We start from the raw sequence: 23,085 nt of genomic DNA on the forward strand, positions 1-23,085 counted from the left end.
ATTAAAATTTTGTTTTGATAGTGTCGAGTAATATCAATACTTTTCTCCAACTGAATCGAATGGTATCGATAATTTTCCCGAATAGTATCGATACTTTGCTTCGATAATATATGTAGTAACGGTACTTTCCTTTTCATTCATTTTTGATATAAAGGGACAATACTTTTTCTGTTACTATGCCACTACTTGTGGTATACGAGAACACATCTTGATACACGAGAATGAGAAGGATAAATTAACGAGAATGTTTGCAACAATCATTAGAAGAGAAAAATATAAGTTTCTCTAAAATAGTTTCCCCTTTAAAATATATCTATTTAGCTAAGTTACTGTTTCGTTGCTTTTAAAGAAGACTCATTCATACCTCTATTGTAACTTTTATAACATCTCTGAATAAATAGAAACAGTGTGTTTAAAGAAATTATTCAAATACAAAGAAGGGCTTAGACGGATTTTAATCGGAAACACTGTTGTGATCGTTTGTGTTTCTTTCTCTAATGTGTAAAAGTTTGTTCCCTTCAAGTACTTAAGAGAATAAGAATCATTTAGACTTGTTTGGAACCATGCCAAATCAAAGTAAAATAGTTATAAGAATTCTTTCTTAATAGCTATTTATTTGTTATTATTTTTCCCATGATAATACTTTTTGTAACAAAATAAACGTATTTAGTATCGCCTTTTTAATAGTGACATAAGGAAACCAGTGCTTCGATTGCTGAAACATGGAACTTAAAAAATGGGTTTTAACCTCCTCCATGAAAATTTGCGATACTTTTTCTTTATAAAATATGAATTTTAACCTGTTCAAGCTCTAAAACTGCATTGCGATTTGTCAAGCGCTTATAATAGATCTGAAAATAACCACTCGATACTTAGCGAGTAAACAAAAAAAAAAGTGTGGGCTTAGTTTAAATAAACAACCTGTCACTTCATTCATTTCAAAAATCGTTTAATAATTAAAGTACATCAGTGCAGAAACACCCTGGAAAACATAATTTTCACAAAAATGTCCAATGTCTCGGTTCAAAATTTTGATCCCACAAAATCCATCAATTTGTGATAGAAAGATTCAAGCAGAAGGAGATTTTTACAGCAATTTGCAATTTCAAAGTTGTAATAATTTATATATCAATAATATTTTGCCGATAAGCCTGTGTAGAGGTCAGAGAACTGGCATTGTCTCAGAAAGTTTCCAAGTTTGAATCCCAGGAAAGGCATGGATGTTCTTTCCTTCTCTGTACTATCTGTCATTACTGTGGGAGCAACAATCTGGTATTTCTGTAAGAGTCGCCAACAAATGTGCCCATCAGACAAAAGGTAATTCTCCCGGTTGGCATAGGAAAAAAAAATTTTACCTCCCCAAACACTTTTTTAAATTAAGTTCTTTAAAGTCAGTATGTTTGAGTAAATGTTGTCCCATATTTAGAATATTTTTTTTATGTCGGATTAGCTTTTTATTTATTTTCTTTTTTGTTGACAAAAACGCTTTCCAAGGACGAATTAGATTGCTCTAAGCTCCCTATTCACCTAATCTTAAATACTAAAGGAAATATTGCAAATACAATTTAAGAAGTAAACTCCTTTCAAAAGGTTTTGAAGAAAAGAGTGAATATTTTGATGAAATTTTATTTCAATAATATAAAACATTAACTGAAATGTAATATTATAACTTTCCACAAAATATAAACTAATAAAATATTTTAATTTGTATTTCTTTTTTTTTTAAATTTATGAAATTCACTTTTATAATTATAAACAGATTAAAATTAAAAATTTCAATAGCATTAATTGTTATAAATTCACAAACATTGCGTTTTTCTATTTATCTAAGCTTTACAAATTAATCTAAGCTTTACAAATTAAAACTCAAAGAACCAGGAGAGGATTTTGGTATAAGGATTTCGTTCTATTAATGAAACAAATAAGAAATTTCCGATTTTTAAATGACAAAGTTAGCAATTGCGGTGAGCAATTAGAGTCAAGTAATTGCTTTATAGCAGTTTAAAAAGAACATTTTCTCAACATGATTTCTGCGAAGCATAATACAACTCTTAATTTTCCGTTTTTACAAATTAAACAATAGATTTAGTTAAATTAAAATCATGGGAAATTTATGTGACTTTAATTAAAGATGACAAAATAAATGAAGTAAGTAATAAAATCAGCTTTGAAACTCGTTTATTCTAATCTTTGTTTTAAAACAAACATTTTAAGAACGTTTAGAGTTAATTGAAATTTGATAATTGCGCAAAATCACATCCAGTATTAAAAATAAATATTTTTTTTTAACTAATCTGTTCTTAAATCAAAGCCATATCTTTATTTCGCTCTTTACTTAATTCGCTGTTAAAAGTATTTGTTTAAATAAAACTTTAACTTCAAAAATTAGGGGGGAAATGTAATATTAATATTAAGATTATATTGATTTTTCATTACTGTAGTGTGTAGTTTCTTCTGCAACTTTTTTAAAATCTTCAGATCTTTAAAATATGGGAGTTGGCAAGTAATATCATATGCATTGATAAAACTGTATAAGAAACAATATTTAAAAATTTTTGTAGTCGCACTTAAGCGTCTTGAAAACACCTGAATATAAATAAAATCTGGTTACTTTATTATTTTTTGATAAGATATCTGAAGCAATTTTCTTTTAATACTATTGTAAAACGCTAACTCAATCTTGCAAGTATTTATATTATAAACATAGTTTTTATTACTTAATTTAAAATTATTCATTTGAAATTTGAGACAAGAGGTATATATCTTTTTTATTTTTATCACATTTTAAATATTGTAAATTAATTATAATTGTTAAAGTTTCTTTGATTAACTATATATTGAAAATTTACCCGAAGAATATTTACATTGTAATAAAAAAAATCAATGTAGAAAAAAATCTTGATTAAATATTCATCTGAAAGGTCATGTATATTAATTGTGAAAACATGTTTTATAAGGGCACTCTATATCTTATTATATGGTTACATCAGCTCAATTTATTGTATTTTTTTTTTAAAAAAATGTCCAGTTTAATATGTTTACATATAACTCCTACTTTGATTTTATTACGTTGGTAGTGCATTATCTCATATCACCGAACTACAGTCAATGGAATTGGTTCGTTAAGAACAAACATTTTGCAAGAGCAGCGTTCTAAAAATCTAATACATATATAATTCTCTTACGTGGCTCCCAAATTTTGGCTGTATTTCTTTTCCTCCGGTGGCAACGTTTGCTTTGTTTTGTTTGCGTTACTATTTCTCTTACACGGCGAATCGACCAATGATTGCCGCTAAAAATTTCACATGCCAAATCTAGCTGAGGTGGCTCAACATATTGCGCTTTTAAAAACGGAAACTGAAATAACCAGAGAGTATCAGCTGCGGCAATCTCATACTATTAAGCTAGGCAGAAGTGAATTCAAATTTATTTTAATGACTTAGTATTTACTAAAAAGATGTAATTGTTTTGAAAAAAAAGTTTTTATATAGATTTGAATGATTGTTTTGAATTCTTAGAATTTTGCGCATTTGCAATGTAGCTAAGTTAGTAGCGAGCGAAGCGAGCATGGTTTGCGAAGCAAACCATATAAGATTGAGTAGCAATTTTAGGGGGTTGGCGAGCGTTAGCGAGCAGTGGGCGCAGCCTACTAGTAGTAACTAATGGCAGTAAAATTTCCGTCCTTCATACTAGAGACAGCTTTTTAAAAAAATATGTGAGAAATGCTATGCTTTTCCGTCTTATTCTTGTATATAATTACATGTTTGTGCAAGTTTAAATTAATTCAGATTAAACACAATATTTACTACTTTTTTTGGTTTATAAATTTAATTGATAAGTAAATTTTTTGGCTAAGATTGTTAGATTAGTATATAGTACCTTTAAATAGTTATAGAATTGGTAAAAACTTCTGATGTGCCCACGTAAAACTATTTTTGCATTAAGAAGAAATATTTAAAATGTTTACAATATTCGATGCTTTCCTAGTTTAACTCTCTGAATAAATTTTAATGGTGCTTTTGGGTTTTGTTTCAGGTGTTATATTAAGTAAAATTTCAGATTGGGAACTGTAAGAATAAAGAATCTTGAATAAATCTTTAAATAAAACTACAGAAATAAATTATATATCGCTATACTTTAAGGTTAAAATCACCACTCGATTTAAATATAAATATATTTTCACAATTATATAGTGTGGGCTTCTATTATATAATTTCAGAATATGAATAATGTATGACAATTAATGACTAGAGTAAAATGAGAGATGACTAGAGTATTGATTTATATAAAACCTGTTTCATAAATTAACAGAATAAAATATAATTAAAAGTGAAGCTGTTCAATTATTATTTCTCAACTTATATTGAAATATTCATTCAAAAATTCAACTGGAAACAATATATACCATAGAGTAAGAGGGGGTGGGGGAAGCATGGTAGCAGAATTCAGTGATATAATTTTATTTAGTATTTCTGTATTGCTAAGTACAGCATGACGCGGAATTACATTATAAAACTATTCTACGCCCTATTGCTTCACAACAATACAGAAAATTAAGTAAAACTATATTGTCAAACTATTCTACTAACATGCAAGTCTTCGCCTTGCTTATTCCAAAATTTAAAAAAAAAACAACGACTCAAGACAATAACAGAAAGCATCAAAAGTAATGCAAAATAATATTGGTTTGGTTAGAATTAAGCGTTATACAAAGGTGAGAAAACAGCGATATTTTGTAACTTTCTAATATTTGAAAGTTGTGCAAAATGTCTGATTTTTTGGTTAATTAATATTATCTGATATTAAGTGATACTTGGGTAAAATCTAGTGCATTTTTGTGTAAAATTGACAGGCGACAATTTTTGTTTAAAACTTTTTATAATACTTTTCTTATAATAGTTTTAAAAAAATTCATGCTTTATTACTAACGATGTGTTTAATGCTAAATATTTCACTTTTTTTATAAATTATGTAACAATTGAAATATAGTTTATTTTTGAGATATTCCATATTTTAATCAATAGATTATTTTTATTGATAATTAATCTACATTTATTCTTGAATTGTTATTATAATAATACTTATCACCATTATGAAAATCAATTTTACTAAAATTTTTAATGTTTATGTATGGTAATTATTTTAAAGAATTAAATATATCCTTCAATGTATTAGATGATATAGTAATTCTGACGTAAATGTAAAAAGCATGGACTATTCACTTTTTAAAAATAAATATAGAAATAATATGTTACTTATTACCTAAAAAAGACTGGTTCTGTTTTTTTACTTATTAAAGCATTGTTTGACATTTTTAGCATGTATTTATGTTTTTTTTTTTTTGTTAAATGATTTTGAAATATTAGGCTTGTAAAATAATATACATTTTGAACCCCCGAAGAAATATAACGCTTAATGAATAAAATAAATTTTAATTTGTAGTCTATATCCTTCAGTATTCAAATCGAGAACGTAATTTAAATTAAAATATATATTTGGAATAGGAAGCATTCTTTACTTTTTTTAAATAAACACTGTAAAACTGTGAGTTCTTATTACTTAAAAGGAAGTGAAGCCATTGTTTGCGACTTATTTAAGCATAATTTGAAATCAATGCTTGGAATTTTTGTTATTTATTTATGTTTCCTTTAAAAAAATATTTTAAAGAACCAAGTTCGTCACAAAACACAGATTTCGAACCCACGGAAAAATATTACACTGAGAAATAAAATCAGCGCTCTAAATGACTTGTAATTAAAACTTAAATATATATTTAGAAGCCGGCGTATTCTTGCCTTTTTAAAAATCAAAAAATAAACCCAGGAATACCGTGGCTACTTATTACTTAAAAAGAAGTGGCGCTGGTGTTTGTGGCTCGTTCAAATATCGTCTGAAATCGATGAACTCCCATCCAGAGTCCTAACTCTAGACAGTTTTCCGTTAGTTCAACTGCTCATAGTCTTTGAGTGAACAATTCGTCTTTTTAATTCTTCTGGTTACTTTCTAGCTGAAGGAGAAAGTGGAAGTTGTAGTTTTTTTTCTAAAACTTTTGGAAGTGTGCCGTTTTCTGGGACGTCATTACCTTAGTTTTAGTGTATGCCTCTGGCTTTATTTTGAAGGCATATTTTTGTTTGTTTAAAGTTTGGATTATGTTGGCTCGACTTAAAACTTTCTTTCTGGTGATTCAAAAAAGAAATTAACTTCATTGTTTGGAGTTGGTAAGTTGGAATTTGAGTTTCTTTTAGAAGTTCATTGAACAATGTAATTAAAGATAATAAAAAAATTGAAGAATGCTATTTAAATGATTCAATTAAAAATACGTACAATAAAGTTGAAAACAATGTTTGATGGGGCTTGGTAAGCATAATTTATATATCTGTTACATTAAGCTATCAATGTTTTCTGTTTATAAATGTCTATTAAAATAAAAGTGTTTATAATTGATATAAGCTGTTATGAATTTAATATAGTTGCATATTTTAAATTTTTTATAGATATAAAGTTTAAAAATATTTTCTGAACTTATATATATTCACTTAATATTATAATGTACAATTTTGCTTTTTAATTAATTAACATTGAATTTTTGTTTTTAATTTTTATTGCATTTATGAAATTTTAAAATGATACACAAGCAACTTAAATGTATTTTAAGTAATTCGTCTTTAAATGATAAATTTTTGAATAATTAATTTTTTAATGTCTACTGAACTATAATATATAAGAGATAAAACAAATAAATAAATGAATTAAAACTTGTAAAACTGGAAAGACCACAAGAGAAAAGTACCAAAAGAAATTTTGCATAATTAAGTTGAAATATTTTATTAAAAACCAACAAAATACAAAAAGTAGAGCTGCCGTTATTTCTAAAAAATGCTTCCAAAAATTTAAAAACTCACTCTTGAAAAATTATTTTTTTCAGGTTACGCATAAACAATTGTAAATTTTTGCATATACTTGTCTAAAATCGTTATAATAGCTCTTTTTTTTAAAAAAGTTTATTCTAAAGCTATTTCAGTACTTAAACAGCCATTCTGGTTGTTCTCTATTGAATTGAAAAGCTAAGTGACTACCAAGAGACATTGTGAACATTTTATGTTTAAATTACGTTATGTGTGTATAGAACTTAGTTATTTGCTTTCAGTTCATTTAATAAGACTTTTTTTTAATTGAAAAATGTGTTTTATAAATAGCTTTCTATTGTTAGTATATATTATGAAGCGGGTGTTCGTAAATCCACAAAAATGTTTGTTCCAATAAGCTTTATTACTGACATATGACGAGGAAGAAAGGTTTATATACAAAACGTTGATTTGGAGAAAATCGAATGTCAATTTCAAATTTTATGAGCCTTCAAGATCAAGCTTTCAGTTGGAGTGAGAAAAAAAGAACAAGAATATTATTAATATTTTTTACCTCTCCAAGAAATTAAAAAAAAAATACTATTTTTTATGTTAGGAAAAATAAAATCTGAAAATTGGGTTGGACTAGAATATTTCTTTTCACAAAATTTCATCCCAATGAATACTTAGTCTCTAATTTTAACCGTGATTTTACTCATTATACGTCTCTTTTCTTTTACGAGTAGACAATAATCGTTTTTCCAAACCTCGGCTCATCTTCACCGCAAAATAACTGTCAGAGAGAATCGATTTTCCTCGTTATTAATTTGTAAAACCTGAATAATATTGAAAATACACAAATTGGTGATCGAGCCGTCATTTTTGCTTATAAACCATTCTAACAATGTAATTTGCACCAGCAATGTAAAATCAATATTGAATTTCAGTAAGTAAATGTTTCCTTGGTATAGAAACAACATGCATTTCCCCGAGCTTGTGAAGCAATAGGCTTATGATATCGGCAATGTACGAAATGCAGAATCAATGTTAACACTGTGATTTGCATCAACAATGCAAATCAACAAGGTGAATCTTAGATCAAGCATTAGGTGAAACTAGATAAAGCGGAGAGCAGTTTGATCGAACTAAGCAGCATTTGTGTTATATTGAGTGGAAAACTACGAAAATTTCCCATGGTTAGCCGATGAAATGCAGATTCTAACCTATGACCCCTTTACCACCGAGAATATTTTACATCACATAGTCAGAAAATTTATCGAAAGATATCGCTAAATGTCAATGTATTTAATCGTCAATTTACCATATTATATAAACAATCAAATAACCGTGGATGGATGGTAATTGAATTGTAAACTGTGAGAAAAATCGATTATTATCTAATTTCACCTAAAACGGTTAAACAACCAGATTTTTATCGCATCAACTAGGCTCACCTGATGAAACTACGAAGCTCCTTGCAACTGCGCACATATGATCTGTCTGCAGATCTGTCAGTCTCATGACCCACAGAACTGGGGTTCGAGTCTAAGTAATGACATCACAATATTTCCTCCATTCTCTTCAACACATGGAGAGTTTTCAGTGCTCTGCACTCCCCAATTTGTGTCCTGTACTCTCTTCTGCCCGTTATCCATTGAGAAGCCTAGCTCCTATGTCCAATTAATTTTCTTTTCTGTGGTTTTAAAACCGTAAAAGTTGTAAATGGCTTCATAACCATATTAGTTACAAACGGTTTCAAAACCGTAAAGATAAAAAAATGTTCTTTACCGTAAACTTCAAGATTAATCGGATGGACAGAATGCTGCCGGTGATTTTACCATAATTTTAGAATGAAAGTGCAGCTTCTTGGTCGGGGATGGGACCAGGAGAAGATTTCGAATCGACCAGCTATCGTTGGTATCAAAATCAGGGTCACCTCATTGGAAGGCGAGGTATTGGATATCATAGGTCTCTATCCCCTGAGCTACCTCGGCTAAATTTACCGGGAAAAAGCCCCTCACATCCATACCTTTCTATATTTACCTAAGTTGATACAAAGAGCGTAAGGTAATTACTAAATATTATGACTTTCACATCGAAGAAAGCAAAGCAAACTGGGGATTATTAAATAGTTGCACCGAGAAATTACTTTCAACTAGGTAGTAGTAAATCAGAAACAGAATCAGAAATTAGTTAAAAGTAAGAAACAATCATATTTGATATTTTGCTGGTTTGTCATTTAGCATTGTATGCAATACCTAACCATTATGAGAAAACTTAAATAATTTTAATATTTTTAATATTTTTGTAGACAATGTTTCGTTCAGTATACAATCACTACGTATTATTTACGTTACTGGATTTTCAATACCTGCAAGCTGTGAATAACCACGTACTTGCGATTACACCTGCAAGTCTATTGTATGAGAAACTAGTGTTTCAAATTGAAGGTCACACTATGCCTCTTTCTTTTTCGCTGCTTTTTACTCACCTGCGAAGTTTCACCTTGCGAATAGAATAGCCATCAGCGTTCTTACATGAATTATTTCCGTAACATGCCATATTTTTGCATAATAGAGTGTTTTAAAGTTCAATTAAAAATGTGTTTTAATTTAATAATGTATTTAAGTTTTTGTAAATGTAAATAACTTTTGTTTTGCTTAAAACTTACAATCTAATTAATAATTAAAATATCAATCATACTGTAAAAGATTGCAGATCAAATTATGATAGAAAGTATCGGCATTTTGGGTAAATCATAGGTAAAATTCATTTTTACTGAAAAGTGTTATACCGTAAATTTTACTGTGATATTTATTTATTTAAAGCGATTCAGTGATTTTACCATAATTTTTACTGCAAAACTTACGGTGAATCAGATTTTTTGTTCCGTAACATGTTCCGGGAAAAAGGATTTTACGGCAAAAACTAATTGTATATGAAGTATAAGTCGTAATAAAATTGTTGGATGTATACAAAAGTAAAGCACGGAGCTGTAAAATGCTGAAGAGCAGAAAAGTAATGCTACAGGAAAAAAAATGCTATTTCCTGTAGCAGATTTGCTACAGGAAATAGCAAATCTGCTCATTTCTGAAACAAAACGAAGAATAGTATGCAGAAACAATATTGCATTTGCATAAATTATATGCTAACGTCGTATTAACGTCATTCTCAAAATTACGTTTAAAATTTTAAAAAAGACAGCAAAATCTGACATCAATCGTGTGTATGAGTGTAGAGATGCTGGCATCATAGAATGTAGAAAATTGCAGAAATCAACTATAAAATGACTTTGATAATTTTCATTTTTTTTATCACATGGTTACTTAAAATCACTTTGACTAAGAATTGCAACCTTCCAAAAATTTACTAACAGCCCTTTAAAAAACATCATACCGGTACATCTAAGTTATAATCTATTTTCATAATTATATTACTCTCCTCTAAAGACAAATCACCCTTCTATTTATCGAAAATCTTAAAGTTCTAGATAGAACTTACTGGAAATGTTTTTGGCAGATATTCCCGTTTGTTGACATTTCAAGAATTCTAGAAGTATTCAATGTATAGAACTGGAAGATATCTGTTTGGATAGAGAGATGAACTTGAGGGATTAAAATGGAAGCTATCAGAGTAAAAGTGCTTAAGTGAGTAATGGGTAAAACAAAGGAAGTAGAGGGAGAGAATGTGTGATAAACAATAACACAGTGAGTACCCCTCATTTTCACACAGAATGTTCAGTGTGTGATCATGCTTGTTACGAGGTGGTCAACCACTTCAGAGCCCAGTGATTGCCATTCCTCTTTTGGAGCAGTTTACATATCTGTGAGAGTGGCTGCAGGAGGTAAACGAGCACACACAGCTAGGGTGACTGCATCCCAAAGATTTTCAAATGGATAAAGATTCGTTGAGTAAGCCTGTCACGCCATACGCGCAATGCCATCACTCTCTAAATAGTCATCAACGAGGGCAACTCTATTAGAACGCGTATTGTCGTCTATTGAAACGTAAATAAGACCATCTGATGCATCATTTAAATTCCCAACTCGGTCTAGGACTTAATCCCTATACTGTCAAGAACTTCACTGCAGGTGCGCAGATCGCTGCGATATCTCATTGAAAATCTTAATCAAGCCATGATGAGATTTGTTGCTTTGAAACAAGCAACAGTTTCTTCAGTGATTATAGAATCTGGTCCTCGATATAGAATCTGGTTTCGCAGGTCCGAAGGAGTGGGGGTTCGATTTTTGAATTTGGAAAGATCCAACGAGTACATGCAATCAGCGTAAAATCTGAGCAATCTGAGTCCTGCGGTTGGTCGCTGAGCAGTACCATGGCTACAAGGATTCGGAAACAATTTTCTTACCCTTTAGAACTATGCCTACATTGAGGAAATAGCCTCACGAATGAGTGTTGATGCAATCTATTCGTGGGTTTCTTAGTTAATAGGTACTTTACCTCTTGAGGTGCTCATTTCGCGAAAGACAAATGGCTGGAGAGCTTGGCTATAAAAGTGTCATAAGAAACAACAACACTCTCTGTTCTCAGACCGTAAGTAAACAGTGTGGTAAAAATCACCTGACTTCGGTGCTAAAAATATCTGTTGATGGACTGATCGAAATTTAAAATGAGAAGTTAAATAACTCAAATATTATGAAGTATGGACACATTATCTACGGTGTAATTTTGATGATACTACTTGTTAATATTCCTTATTGACATATTCACTATTGATGTATGCTTATGCCAGTGGCAATACAAACTAGAATATAAGATTATGTATCTTAAAACCTTAAATATCGACTGCAGTTTGATAATGTTTCTCCTAACCATTTCCAGTACTGTACAGCAATATTTATAAATTGATTTAAACATTAGAAATAATTTATCGGTAATTTTGTGAAATTTTCGCCATTTTTTCAAACTTTAAAGTGGTTTTCCTTTTTAAAAAATGTCAATATCTTAAGACATTATTGCTTATTAAAATACGATTGGTTACTTTTACAACTATTCTACATTATTCAACTATTCGACACAGTTCAACTATTCTACACTATTCAACTATTCTACACTCTTCAAGTATTCTACACTAAAACTACTTAGCATTTGAAGTAAATCTGATTAAAGTTATATGCCACAGTCTGTACTCAGATAAAAGATAAGGTTTTGTGAGAACTCATTCTAAGTTTTATATTACAAAGTAATCAATATAATTTACTTACGCAAAATACACATAACAGGAAAAATTGATAAAATTTATCCCTGATGTAACCTTAATCCTGATATTCTTAATTCAGATATTTAAGCCATAATTCTTTAAAAAGTTAACTACACACGGGGAAAAAGTATGGTCAAAACTACCAGAATATGGTAAACGTACCGTGTTTATGGCTGTATGGGAACAACAAAAATCTCGGTAATTTTCACCGAGGCTCTTTGATAATGAAGTTTAAAAAATTGCTGCTCGCAAAATATGCTTTTATAATATTGGTAAAAAATTGGTAATTGTTACATCTATCTATATTATATAAAACGCTAATACGTACGTATGTATGTATGTATCAATAAAACCGATGATATTTCTTTTCTCGCGCTGGCAACAGTTTTCATTTTTAATTGATTGGATTCGGCGCGCAAGAGCACGTAGTGAGCAACCAGAGTGAGCATTATCAGTTTGTTCAATTCAGATTCATGCACTGAAAACATGACAATATTTAATTAATTGATTAATTGAAGTGAGAATGCTTTAAAAGGCCGCTGTTGAATTGATATTTTTCTACTGGGAGCTACCTAAACGTCTAAAAAACGTTTAAGTGTTTGTATTGAATGCATTGAATTTTTTTATATTTCGCGTTTATTTATGCATTGAATTTTCACGCTTTAAAATGCAGAATATTAGTGAAGCAATATTTGATAATTTATTTTGCTAATATGTTTCTTATTTAGCTAATGTTTTGATTTTTTCACCATGTACAATCTAAATAGCTAATATACTTTTTTAAAAGCCAATAAGAACATTGGTAGAATTCTTCTACATAAGTACAATACTATGTCTTTGATGATAAAATACTATGTCTTTGATGATAATATATTATGTCTTTGTGCTAGAACATTGTGTTCATTGGCGAGCGAGCGCAGCGAGCCATGGTTCACGGCGTGAACCACATAGGATTGCGTAGCAATTCTCGGGGGTTGGCGAGCGTTAGCGAGCAGGGGGCGGAGCCTCCTAGTATAATATAAAACGCTAATACGTACGTATGTATGTATGTATCAATAAAACCGATGATATTTCTTTTCTCGCGCTGGCAACAGTTTTCATTTTTAATTGATTGGATTCGGCGCGCAAGAGCACGTAGTGAGCAACCAGATAACAATAACCAGAGTGAGCATTATCAGGTTGTTCAATTCAGATTCATGCACTAAAAACATGACAATATTTAATTTAAACTCAATTAGGAATTAATTAATTAATTGAAGTGAGAATGCTTTAAAAGGCCGCTGTTGAATTGATATTTTTCTACTGGGAGCTACCTAAACGTCTAAAAAACGTTTAAGTGTTTGTATTGAATGCATTGAATTTTTTTATATTTCGCGTTTATTTATGCATTGAATTTTCACGCTTTAAAATGCAGAATATTAGTGAAGCAATATTTGATAATTTATTTTGCTAATATGTTTCTTATTTAGCTAATGTTTTGATTTTTTCACCATGTACAATCTAAATAGCTAATATACTTTTTTAAAAGCCAATAAGAACATTGGTAGAATTCTTCTACATAAGTACAATACTATGTCTTTGATGATAAAATACTATGTCTTTGATGATAATATATTATGTCTTTGTGCTAGAACATTGTGTTCATTGGCGAGCGAGCGCAGCGAGCCATGGTTCACGGCGTGAACCACATAGGATTGCGTAGCAATTCTGGGGGGTAGGCGAGCGTTAGCGAGCAGGGGGCGGAGCCTCCTAGTTTGATATAATATGTTATGTATTTATCTCATGGTGCGAATAAAAGTAAATTTATTTATATATTAAAATAGATGATAGGTTGAAAGTATGCATGTGTAATTGTATTTAGATATATTTATTGTGTGAAAAGACGGGAAATGATTGAATTTCATAATAACAAATTAAGGCCAAAATTACCTTAAAAATATCCTAGTACTGGCCATCTGGTGTGAAAAATGAGAAATAATTTTTTTTATGGGCGAAAGAAATGAATTAGTTTTATTCTTATTGGCACTTAACTACTGAACACTCCAGCCCGGAAATATGACGGGAGCGAGAAATAGATGGCGAAATCTCACTCCGTCAGTTTCACGGCAGCGAGAAGGAAGGGGTCAACCACATACAGGAGGACTGAAAGAAATACTAAAATCATCAAATGAAGAAATGAACACACACACTTGTTAAAATTCTGCACATTTAATTATGAACGAATTCATGATTTAATTTGTAAGACATATCTCTAGATGCATGTTGTAACACACGAAAAGCCTTATTAAGAAATGGGTGACAAGAAAAATGGCGTCATGCATAAAAATTAAGAGAATGAGAAATTTGACTAGTTAAAAAAGATAAATATAGAAGGAAAGCTTAAATTTGAGAAGGTCTTTAATGTTAAGGAAAATTAAAGGTATAAAATGTAGATATTTAATTTACAGAAATTGATTATGGTTATTGATCTAATTTAAAATACAGGCTAAGAAAAAAGATGTAAAAAAATAGATCCCCTCGATACTGACCAAAGTCCGCATCTCGAAGAAAGAACAGAGGTGTCACCAAGCAAGCATGTACGAGAGAGAGAATGCGTCCTAAAGTATCTTAAAAAATTTGTTAACTGGTGTAGGACCAGAAAATTGATAGCCAACCAAATTCAAGGAGCCCAGGGTTTGAAAGTCAAAGGAGAGAGATTGGTAAAGTTAGTCCCCCTTAAAAAAATAAATGAAGAAAAAAGAAAGGCAGGTATAGATTGATATCTCTCCACACAAGGATTGCAATGACCGCGTTGACCATTGAGGAAGGTCAAACAGAAAGTTAAAATAAATTCAAACTGCTATATAAAAAGGAATTAATGGCTTAAGAAAATTAAAGGATTAGATATAAATAAAATATTAAATTGTAACGCTACACTAAGTGTAAATGTGACAGTAATGTTTAAATATTTGGAAATTTTATCATATTACCTTAGAGCAATGTATAAAATTCATTTATTCGGTTAAATTTACTTTTCAGTTTTGTATTTGTTTACTAAAGTAAGAGTAAGTAAGTAAGAGTTAATGAGAGTAAGAACTAAACTTTTAAAAACCGAAATTTCCGGTAAACCATTACTATAACAAAAATATTCAGGAATTATTAGTTTAAATACCATACGTTCTGTTTCTTATCAGCGGAATTATGGTTTTTATATTTTACCAGAACTGTCAGTACCATGCAGGACTGTAATTTCACTAAAACTTTTTCTGCTTGCAAAATCATTTACACACCAAAAAAAAATATCTAAAATTTTTATTTTATTTACTCAGTAAAAAAAAAATATGATTTTGCATAAATCGTATCCATAGTTTTGTGCTATAAAACTAAGTGATACAGTTTGCTCAAGCAAAATACGTTTAACTTGTAAAATGCGCAACGTTCCTTAATATTTTTTTAATATTTAGAATATAATTTAATATTTAATTTAATATTTAAAACAAGTTAACTATAAAAAATTCGCTCAAAATATCTATAATTTATTTATTTATTTACTTACATTTTAAATTCAATACTGAAAACGGAGCTTTAAAATCACTAACTTCCTACTAAGATGCAGGTCCATAAGAAAATATTTTTATAACATAAAATTCTTTTCATAATAATGTTAGGAAGAAATGTGGTATATTCTATGCATATTTTTCCAATTTTAAAATATTTATTTTAAGATATTAAAGTGTATCTTAAATCTAGCATGAACTAAGTTATGTTTCATAACTTTATAAAATGGCTGGAAAGTCTTGAACATTTATGAATAAGCCGATTAGTAAAACGAACATTCTTTTACCCTTTAAAGAGTTGTAATACTTTTATATATTTATTTTTATTCGATTCGTAAAATAGAAATTTTCTTTTCTCAGCAGATATATTTTCTAATAACAAATCTGAAAGAAATATTAAATGCTCTTTCGAATACGAAAATCTTCTTTGCGAACATTAACGATAATGGATTTTTAAGTACCATTCCATGTTTGAAAGAATATCTCAGCTTATTTTACATAGTTAGGGAATACGTGATGTTAGATTCTATTTCTAATAAATACTTTTCAATTTCAGGAATCAAATTTTATAAGATTTCTTTTGAAACGATTATTTTCATTTATTCGTGACTGTTAGGGCTGTTTGTGATTTAAAAAATGTATATTGCAATTACAGGCTCCGTATTGTTTACTTTTAAGAACAATAAAATAAAAATAAAAACACTTCTCTGATATATATGATAACAATGCTTATCAGAGCTAATATAGTTTATTAAGTCTTAAATATTTTTTTATTGGTTGAATATATAGTGATGAAAATACTATTAAAATTTTCAACAGCATTTTTTCTTGCATTAAGGAATATTTTTTTGGAAAAAATAATGTAAATCTCATCATTAAAAATTTACAAACAAATACGAAGATTGTTTAAAAAAGTAGCAATTCAGAATGGATTCCACATGGAAATGCATTTTGCCCCAATTTGCCGTCTTCAGCCACCGCTGTTCCCTTGACTAATGTGGTATTTCCTGTTTTCAATCCCATAATTTTTCTGTTTTGTGCTGGTATGTGTGGTTTTTTCTTATTCTTTATATTTAATATTTCCATTCTTCACATGTTAGTGTCTTGAGAATGAGACCTGTGTTTGGCCGCTCACATCATTTTAACTTTTTTCCATTTCGAATATCAAAAAATTCAAATTTTTATTGACCAGTCGTAGAGACAATTCTTCTAAAAATGTTAATAGAAAATTTTTAAGCATTTGTCAAGATATAGTTGAATAGTTTTTTTTTTGCATTACGTTACATTTTATAGAAAATTAAAATCTATAATTATTTTTTGCTTGGCTTTAACATTTCCCCTGCTTTGTATAAATTTTAAAATAATTATTGCTCACAAATCACTTTAATTTCTCTTATCACTTCATTTTGTATTCCTCTAAAAAGATAAAATTTGATAGAATAATATAATAATTGGAGCCTATAGATTTATTATTTTCGTGTTTTTTTTGCCCGAAAGTCAAAATAAACTAAGAACCTAAATAATTTATTTAATGTGTAATTAAATTAAAATCACGCTATAATTTATTTAATATATAGCGTGAAAATCGGAAATCGGTAGCTTTATAAAACGAACTTTTAACAATATTACTTTAAAAAGTACAAACACATGTAAAAGTGATATAAACTAAAACCGTGGATAAAATAGATGAGTCACCAATAGAAAATGTTGAACCATGATGGCTCAGGGAATAGAGCATTCGCCTTCCAATGAGGTGGACCTGGTTCGGATCCAGGAGATGGCTGGATGATACGAATTCCGCATCCGGCTTGCACCATCCACACAGTGCTGCTGTGAAATATCCTCAGTGATAGACGGATCATGGGTTAGAGTCCCCTTGCCGTCAAGCTAACCGTGAGAGGTTTCCGCGGTTTTCCTCTCCGTGTAACTCAAATACAGGTTAGTTCCATCAAAGAAGTCCTCCACTTAGGCAAATTTCTCCCAATACTGGATCCAGGAGTTCCCTTGTCTTCTGGATATTGGATTCAGAATTACGAGGCTACGGTGTTAAACATTACGAGTCGTAAACCCAAAATTGGGTCTGCTGTTTAACGACCTTTATAAAATAAAATAAAATAAAATAAAATAGAAAATATTGGGACCAGGGAATTTTTATTAATTTGAAGAAAGCAAAACTATAGAAATTCAAAATTCTCACAGCAGCTCTGCTTGAGCTTTAGCCTTCTTCAGATTATTTTTACATGTCACTTCGTAGCCAAATCTTGCCTGTTCAATATCTTAAGGGTTTACGATTTCCACTTAAATGGAGTCCAGCCATCGTAGTTTAGGACATGTTCCCGCTCTATGAATTGATTTATGTTGAAAATCTTAGGTGTTAAACTAGTTATATCAAAACGGCAAACAAGCCTTATCGTTCGTATCCCAGTGATTTGACGTAAATTCGAATCCCTACAATGGATGGTTTATTCGAATTTCAGTATTGGATCGCGCCGACTACAGTGCTGACCTAAAACATCCTCAGTGATAGACGGATCATAGGTTAGAGGCCTTACAGTCCGTAGACTCCTTACAGTCGGGCTAATTATGGAAGGTTTTCGTAATTTTCCTCTTCATGAACTGTTAGAAATTTCTTCAAAAATTGAATAACAGTTTGTTATTCGACCATATTCAACCAAAACAGTCAAATAACCATAAGAACATGTTATTCAAACTATTAACTGAGAAAAAATCGTTTATTGACTGTTTTCATTTAATACGGTTAACAAACCAGAATTTTATCAACGCCAACTAGGCCCTCTATATGAAAATACTTATTTCTTAGCAGATGGGTACTTACTTATAGCCAAGAGGACAAATCTGTCAATCTCATGACTGACTGTAGGAGGGTCTGAATCATAACGTTGACACTACTTCCATTCCTTTAACAAAGAGAGAGTTTCCAGTATCCTGCTTTTCCAAATTTGTGACCCTGGACAATTAGAATTCTATTCTACTATTCACGCATGAATGGCATCACCGCAAAGTTGCTTAACACATAAAAATCCAGATTCTCCTGATAGTTGGCCCACTAGAAACACTAATTGAGCCCATTTTAGCGATACATTTGGCATAACACAACTCAACAACAAATTAACTCCAACTAGCATAATCTAACTCCTATGTCTAGTTAAATTTTATTCTTACGAATTTATAACTATACCAGTTGTTATTGGTTTTAAAACCGTTAAAGTAAGAAATATTTTTAACCGTGAACATTGCGAATAATTAGATCGACAGGCTGCCTTAATTTAGAATGAAAATTCAATTATTATAAAGTGTAACGCAAATACGGATTAGTTCCATTAAAAATTCCTCCACGAAGGCTAATTTGTCCCAATCCCTTTTTTCTGGAATACCCTTTACAAGGTTAAGGAGTTGAATATTGATAGTCGTTAATTGAGAATTCGTTCGGCTGCTCAACGCCGGTTATAAAATAAAATAAAATGTCCTTCAAACCTGATTCCGTTTAACTTTATAGATTTTAGTATTCCAATGCTTTGTACTTTTTCTTCCTTGATTTTGCCAAGAAATCAAAAAATATTTCCTTATCACAGATAATTCATTATTACAGATTCATTATCACAGATAATTCATTATTACAGATTCATTATCACTGATAATTCATTATTACAGATTCATTATCACAGATAATTCATTATTACAGATTCATTATCACAGTAATATTAGCCTCCTTTTTCTTTGCTAGAGTTAAGATTTCGGATGCGTAGGAGAGGACTGGGTGTATAACACTTTCATACAGAAAAAATTGAAATTGTAACACCATTTAAAATCTTCTACCATAAGAGCAAAGAATTAAGAAATAAAGCTAGAGAAAATATTTATCTTTTTAAAAAATAATTTTCTATTTTCAGGATCTCACAGCACAGTTTTTTCTTTATTTTGATATTGACAAAAGAACTGTTGACTTTTGAACAAAAGGAGTTGAAAATACAATTTTGATCTTTTTTAAACTGCTTTAATTAATCAAGCTTCATTACAAAAATGCAGCTTACCAGTAATTTAAGGATTAAAACTTATGAGCTGTATGATGATATTACTTTCTGGAAAATAATCGAAATTCATTATTCTTTTTCCTTTGCTAAGAAATTAAAATTTTACGGCTGTAAAGCTTCATCATTTTTAATTAATTTAAGTTATATTTCTAAACACTCCACGCCACTGTGGTCGGCATTGAGTATAAAAGAGCTTCAAAATCATTTTCTATTTTATAATTAATGAATCTCAAGTGATTTGAGCATCATTAATTTTAAAACAAAGGAAAAGAGCTGCATCTACTGAAATAGAGCTGTGGGCAAAAGTAAAGCGTTTTAAAGGCGATTTCATATTGTTATGTTCCTAAGTTGAGGTTTTAGTTTAAGGCTACACTGTAAAAAAATTTTCTGGTCAAATTTTGGTACAAAGTACCGGCACTTTGAATACAACATCTGTAAAATCCACTTTACCGTAAATTTTAGTTTTACAGTAAAATAATATTATACCACAATTTTTAAAGTAATATTTATTTTATTGGAATGATCAAATTATTTTACAGTAATTATTTCTTTAAAAATTACGGCATTTAAAATGTTCGTTCCGTAACATGTTCCGGAAAAATGAATTTTACGATCAAAAGTATGGGCACCCTGATTACCGGTACTTTTTAGAGGAATTTTTTGTAGTGAAGTCCGTTTTCCTATTTATCATTTTTTTAAAAGTTTAGAATTATGCTACTGTAATAATACCTTTTTAAAAAGGAGTTATGCAAAAATTCTTATCTAAAATAAATGTTATTAGGAAATTATAACACATAATAAGAAGATGAGTGAGTGCGACTTAGGAATAAATAAAACCTATTTTGACGATGGGAAATAAAGCAAATTTGTTTTTAAACTTTTAGATTTATATTAATATCTTTTTTTTTTTTAAAAAAAAAGAGTTTCAGAAAAATCTGATTAAAAATAAAGAAATTGAACGAGTTTTAAAATTATAACACCTAAGTGAAAGATATGAAATAAAGTTTAAAAATTTAAATTTATAACATAATCACTTAAACTAAACTCGGCGTCTTTTTTTAATTTGAATACTTTTCTTGTCACCTTATATCTCCTTAAACACTATCACAAGCGTAATGTTAACTTATGACAATTGTTAGAACTATTTTTTGATGCTTTTTTTAATTTTAAAGATTTTTAGAACAAACTGAATTCTACATAATAAAAAATGGTTTACTTAATGGTGACAATTTCGTAAGAAATTAATGCCTATTTTAAATATTTCATGGCCTATTATATTTTCTCCAAATTATGAACATAGTGATTTTTTTCCCATTGAAGTTTAAACAAAAATGGTTGCACAAATGGCAAAGGGGAGTTGTTAATTATCCCGAAGATCATACAGTTAAAAATAAGGATCGAATAATGGTATAAAGTACTGGCACTTTGAATGCATCTCATCGGTAAAATCCATTTATAGTAAAATATTATACCGTAATTATTACAGTAATAAATATTTAGTTAGAGTAATTCAGTGATTTCACGGTAATTATTATTGTGAAAATTACGGACTGGATTGCATGAAGTTTATGGTAACATGGATTTTATGGTATGAAGAACTGACACCCTGATTGCTTGTATTTTTTACTGTAATTTGATCCGGAATTTTTCACATGGTAGTTATAATAAGCAATAAATAAGCAATTCCGTTACTTTAAAATATTGTTTTCGCATTACAGCGTTTTTCAGATGTAGAGGCCCCATAATTCAATAATTGCGTTCAAATTATTTAATTAGTTTAAACTAAATTAAGTGGTTCGTTTAATAGTTTTAAAGGAAGTTTTAGTTCAGGTAAAAGATTTTGTTATTGTAATAATACTTTCTAATTAAATAAATGATACGAAAATACATTTTAGTCTATATTTTCGTAAAATATGTTGTTATTTATTTTTAAACAAAAACCTTAAAAATTTAATGGGAAACATAAACAGAGTTTTTTACATTTTGTCTTTAAAAGTTTGTATAAGCTGTTTAAAATATAATAAAGAACTTTTAGTATTATCATATTTGGTTGATAATTTAATATGTCTCATTTTATCAGCGAGACATATTAAATTATCAACCAAAGCATTTAAGAAAATGCAAAATTTAGAGAAAAATGTTTTGCATTTCATAACCAAATAAGTTCGCTAGAATAATTTCAAAAAAGCGATGGAAAAGTGTTGTTTTCATAAAATATTTTGTCATCAAGTATTGAATCAAAACTGACAACAAAAAACCCGAATTATTATAGTTTAATGATTAAAATCGAAGATAAAAATATTCGACACTAAGATATTTTAATCTTTCATAAGGTATCATAATGCAAGAAAGGGTTTTCAATAAATCATATTTATTATATTTCCATAACTAGCCGACCAGTCTGTGTAGGGGGCAGGGAACTGTCCTTGCATCAGAAAGGTTCTGGGTTCGAATCCCGGGCAAGGCATGGATGTTTCTTTCCCTCCTGTGTTCTATGTCCTTTCTCCTTTGTGTGTGAATGTGACCCGCCCTATAAACGGGTTGTGGTAGTGTGACGTGGGCGACGCTGTTCCACCGCCGTGGCTTCGCCACAGGTGCCCACTGGGTAACGAAAAGAGAATTAGCAGTTCTGGCACTTTCTGTGGCCAATGGACAATAGCTCCAAGTGCCCGCCATTAAAAAAAAAAAAAAAATATTTCCATAACTCATGAAGCTATAAGTTTTGAAAGGATAGATGTTTTTCAAATAGCAATATCTTTTTTTACAGCAGCTTGTTACAATTTTCCTCTCTTTTATTCAGAAATATGTGAATCAAAGGAGAAAAAAAAAATAGTTTTGCATAAAACGCTTTTAAAAAATATTCATTTATCTATTAATAATTAATTTACGTATTTATAATAAATATTTGCTTAAAACAAATTGTTATAGAAAGACGAAGCATTTCATTGTTATAAATAAAACAAATTTAGCGACTACAGAATATTACGGATATTTTTAAAATTTAAAAGAAGTTTTTAAATTTTTGCCAAATTCACTTTGAGTTAAAATTCATTGAGTTTTTAATATGCATCGATTATACAAATATGTTAAATATTTACTCAGGAGACATAATGTAGGATAATATTTGAATAAAATATTTTAGCAAATTTAAACAATTGCTTTTCTTCGGTGAATAATGTAATCTTAAAAAATTTGTCAATGTAAATATATTTTAGCAGAGTTTAAATTTTTAAATATTTTCTTAATGCTATTAATTTCTTTCTTATCATATATTTATTTTTTATTTGTATAAGATATAGATTTTCAATAGAAAATATAAATTTTTTATTTCGAGGGGATTCTCGATTGAGTTTAAATTTTCATAATCTTACTCAACCAAAAATAAAACTAAAATGAAATACCGAAAATGCTTCAGATAATAAAAAAAAATTAAA

The 23,085-nt window shown here is 29.5% G+C and overlaps 1 protein-coding gene across 1 annotated transcript in view; it reads left to right on the plus strand.

Annotated features, from left to right (window-relative positions):
• The first annotated feature begins 5,942 nt into the window (after positions 1–5,942).
• LOC107443942 (cell adhesion molecule 2-like) overlaps positions 5,943–23,085 on the plus strand; it is a 69,455-nt gene continuing 52,312 nt past the window's right edge. The window contains exon 1 of the mRNA XM_016057967.3: positions 5,943–6,218. The gene's annotated coding sequence lies outside the window, so the exon portion shown is untranslated. The remainder of the gene's footprint in view (positions 6,219–23,085) is intronic.

This window comes from Parasteatoda tepidariorum, chromosome 6, assembly GCF_043381705.1.
Source record: "Parasteatoda tepidariorum isolate YZ-2023 chromosome 6, CAS_Ptep_4.0, whole genome shotgun sequence".
Classification (NCBI taxonomy): Eukaryota; Metazoa; Arthropoda; class Arachnida; order Araneae; family Theridiidae; genus Parasteatoda; species Parasteatoda tepidariorum.